Genomic DNA, 4,286 nt, shown 5'->3' with positions numbered 1-4,286 from the left:
ATTCTGGGTAATACTGGGCATTCTGGGTGACATTGGGCATTCTGGGTAACACTGGGCATTCTGGGTAACACTGGGCATTCTGGGTAACACTGGGAATTCTAGGTGACACTGGGCATTCTGGGTAACACTGGGCATTCTGGGTAACACTGGACATTCTGGGTGACATTGGGCATTCTGGACCACCCACTGATCTAAATTTTACCAACAAGAACTCATGCTTACGCAGAAAAAAATCATAAAAACTTCAGAGAAGCCCTTTGCCTAGAATGTATACAGTGAGCTGGTGATTGCTGGCTCCAGATCACGGAGGGCTTTAGACGAAGCAAAGAACTTTTAGCTTCAGTGCTATACCTCAGAGGCCCCTCCCCAGCCCCTGCATCCACAGAGGCACCCCCAGCCCCTGCATCCTCAGAGGCTCCTCCCCAGCCCCTGTATCCACAGAGACCCCTCCTCAGCCCCCGAATCCACAGAGGCACCCTCTCCCAGCCCCTGCATCTACAGCACAAGTCAGACCTTCTTTCTCATGTGCCCATTTCTTTACCTGCACATTACTTAAATCTATTTATTGTTTTTCTCATTTCTTTATAGTGAAATGAAAGCAGAGAATTTGCCTTTTATTCACTGGAAATACTGTCAGTCCCAGATGGCAACAGAAGAAGTCAACTTACTGAACTCTCTCAGTCTGGCTGTGTCATTTTTACAAATGAGAAAATGGTATCCAGTTAAATGGACCGATGACCTGCTCAAGGTTCGATAGCTAGACCATAGAGGACAAGCCTTCTGAGTTTAAATCCGACCTTCTGTCTACTTCCACTGCGGCCACAGGAACACATGGACCTTGGCCCAATGCCTTCCTAACCCTTTGAAAAAGGAAATGATCATTACTCTGGCAGTGCAAGATGTAAATGGTATGTGAACTGTAGGTCCCAATCCACGGAGCAGCAGCGTTGGCCCGAGTTCTATGGCTCTACCGCTAGGACCCAACACAGGGAACAGCAGTGTTGGCCCGAGTTCTATGGCTCCACCGCTAGGTCCCAATCCAGGGAGCAGCAACATTGGCCAGAGTTCTATGGCTCCACTGCTAGGTCCCCATCCAGGGAGCAGCAGCGTTGGCCAGAGTTCTATGGCTCGACCATTCACCCCATGAAATTTCCCCTAAGCAATGTGATGTCACCTCCAGGAAGGGAACACAATGAAACACAGCAATCACATTGGGGACCGTGCGGAGAGGAGCATGAACGAGCCTGTTGACCGTGCGGAGCGGACCGTGAACGAGCCTGTTGACCGTGCGGAGAGGACCATGAGCGAGCCTGTTGACCGTGCGGAGAGGACCGTGAGCGAGCCTGTTGACCGTGCGGAGAGGACCGTGAGCGAGCCTGTTGTAAGCACTGCTCCTGGTGTTCAGTTCTTCTGTGCTCATCCTCAGCTTCAGATCTGAAGATGAGTGACAGCTACCAGGACGAATTCCCTGAACTGAACCATGAGTCCTTCCTCCTCATTGTTCACCTAGGAAACAAACAGTGTAGAAACTTGGAACACCCAGCAAGGCAGAGTCACAAGCATCTGCATGGTAAGACATGGGATTATTGGTTTGTTTTCAAGTGAGAAAGAGGTTCTGTCATCAGCTGGCCATTCTTTCCCCAGCTGAATCCATGGAAGGACAGGCTATGACAACATCGTCTATCCAGACTTGTGTCTTTCAGAACACATGTAGGGAATCGTTCCTATAGCAACAAGGGATTCAGTTCAAGCCAACTCCTGCAGAATCACATAATGCAGCCAGAGAGTTCTTCTTGGAGTAGGTTCCGCTGGAAGACGGATGGCTGTGCTTAGAAGAATGCAGCAACCTATACTCCATTTCCAGATCTAGCAATTCACAGGATATCCAGAGGCCCTGAAGCCACTCTCCGGAGGACATCGAGGGAACTACCGAGGCCTGAAGCCTGCACACCTTGCTGGCCTTGCTTGAGTCTCTGCTTTCCTCTGCATCTCTGGTGTTCTTTATCTTAATTATTTGCTAATGGGGCTAGCACCTGGGTCTGAAACTCAGGGCGCCCCGCCCCATTTCTCTCTTTCCTTGTTAAAGTGTGGCGAATTGCCAGTGATGGCTGTGAGGATCAGCAAGCACGTTGGAAAGACAACGAGGACTCGACCAACTTTGTGATACTGAACGAATCCTTTTCTTAATCGCTCTGAGTTTTGTCAGCCTCGCTTCTAAGTGGTGTTTGTACACTATGGGGTGTATTTACAAAGGGTTCATGCATTAGGAGATGGCACCTAGTGAATTTCCCAGCAAGTGGTACCTCTCTAAATGCTCATCTTCCCTATGGCACGTTCCAAATCTGGATCTTATCCTGTTTCAGGAAAAGAGACTCTTCCATGGAAAGACAATGTAAAGGAATATGGAGGCCAGGGCTGCCTTGTTGGCAGGAGAGAAGAGAGTTGGTTGACAACAAAGGAGGTTCACTGGCGGAGGTTGATTGGGCACAAGTTGGGTAAAGTTCAACTCCATGCTCAAGTCCTGGGAATGTTGGGAGAAATCCTCCAGGTGGCCTTAGAAACCATGCACAGTGCTTTCTCTCTGCACAGTACAGCCATTTGTTGGTTGTATAAACAAGGTTCCTGATCCAGTGATCCAGAGGACAGGAGAGAGAACATTGGCAGGGCTATCCAGGGATGCAAGGAAGAGCAGCTCTGTGTGATCTTTGCAGCCCCCCTACACACACACACACACACACACACACACACACACACACACACACACACAGTGTTGGTACCACACACATCCCTTTTCAACAATACCAAAAAGAATGGCAGGGTTAGGGAAATGGAAGAGGAATTTAATATTTTAGATTTCTGTATGTGTGTGTGCTCATGTTTCTGTATGCAGATTCATGTGCACACACTTATATAGGGGAGCAGTAGTTGACATCTAGTGTCTTCTTCAATTGCTTTCTCCCTTATGTTCTGAAACAGAATTTCTAAGTAAAATTGCTTAGCAATTTGGCTACAGCGGATGGCTGACACACTCCAAGGACCTTCCTACTGCTCCTTCAGTGCTGGGATCGCTGGTGTGAATCGCCATGCTGGGATCTTTGCACAAGTGCTGTGGATCCAGACACAAGTTCTCGTGTTTGCACGGCACACACCTTGCTGATAGTCATCTTTCTCACACAAGTTATTCTACCTCTTTCTGCTGTCACTAAACCATTGACCAGAGACCTGAGGAAGCATTTTTAAAATTCAACCAATACCACGTGATTTCCCAAGCCATCAACAGTAAAACACAGCTTACTCTGCCTTCCCCAGCGTCCTGTGCCTCCTAGCAGAGAGAGGACAAAGGGTAGAAAGAAAAGAAGAGAAGCATCGCCCCTCCGCCCCCTGCAATAGCCAACCTCACCAGAGAGAACTGACTCTGAACACACACATGCTCAGCTAGAAAACAGGAGCGAGTCACTGAAGCATCTGAAGGGGTTGGGGTTAGCCTCTCGGGTTAGCTCTGCTTGGAGATAAGACCTAAGTGTTTCTCAAAAGTCCTTCAGAACATCTGGCCAAGGGTCTGGCCAGAGGACAAACATGGAGATGCGGATTCAGGTATTAATGTCTGACTTACCCAAGGAGGATGCTGAGATGGCTTGTTGCCTAGCAACCGCTTGTAGGGCTCCTATGAGTGCTGGAAACACAAGAGAAGCTGGAAAGGCAGGAAGGCCCTGGACCTGTCTCACATGAACAGACACTGCGCTAAATCCCATCTGTCTTACATAGACCCATCTTTCATACACAGTAATGGCCTGTTCACCATGCTGTGGCAGCAATGGGAACACCCTGCATTTTCACCAACTCAGTGGCCATGGCTACTAAAATAAAGAGGCTGCCTATAGAAAATAGAACGCCTCAGTTTTCACTTTTATGCCAATGAATGGCTGTTGGTTGTAGGCGACTACAGGGGTGAGACGACAGCTCCAGGCTCTGCATCACTGCTGAGGCCTGCCAGCCAGGGAAGCAACCCTCCTCAGGTCTTGGTTTACAGTGTGTCAATCCCAGAACTCGCTCGAGGGATGCAGTGGCCATTTGAAAGTGCAGAGGAGATACAGGGACACACAGTGTCCTTACTCTAATTGATTTGCCTCAGAGAAAGCAAATGCTGGGCTGTATTTTTCTCTGTTGATGATTATTGTTGCTGCTCACACAGAATCACGCCAGTAAATCCTCATTGTAAAAGATTTCTACCTGCAAATGATGAAAATAAGCGGTATGTGGCCCCTACTCTTCCCCGCCCTGCCCCC

At 48.8% G+C, this 4,286-nt stretch overlaps 1 long non-coding RNA gene across 1 annotated transcript in view; it reads right to left on the bottom strand.

Moving 5' to 3' along the window:
* Nucleotides 1-548: 548 nt before the first annotated feature.
* The window catches only part of LOC116074736, a 5,625-nt gene continuing 1,887 nt past the window's right edge, over nucleotides 549-4,286 (bottom strand). Inside the window, exons 3-5 of the long non-coding RNA XR_004112259.1 lie at nucleotides 4,114-4,230; nucleotides 3,614-3,673; nucleotides 549-1,506 (exon numbers count right to left, since the gene is read on the bottom strand). This is a non-coding gene — a long non-coding RNA (uncharacterized LOC116074736). The remainder of the gene's footprint in view (nucleotides 1,507-3,613; nucleotides 3,674-4,113; nucleotides 4,231-4,286) is intronic.

This window comes from Mastomys coucha, unplaced genomic scaffold (genome assembly GCF_008632895.1).
Source record: "Mastomys coucha isolate ucsf_1 unplaced genomic scaffold, UCSF_Mcou_1 pScaffold3, whole genome shotgun sequence".
In the NCBI taxonomy this organism is placed as follows: Eukaryota; Metazoa; Chordata; class Mammalia; order Rodentia; family Muridae; genus Mastomys; species Mastomys coucha.
The sequence above is the reverse complement of the archived record's forward strand: the minus strand, read 5'-3'. Positions and strand labels throughout refer to the sequence as shown.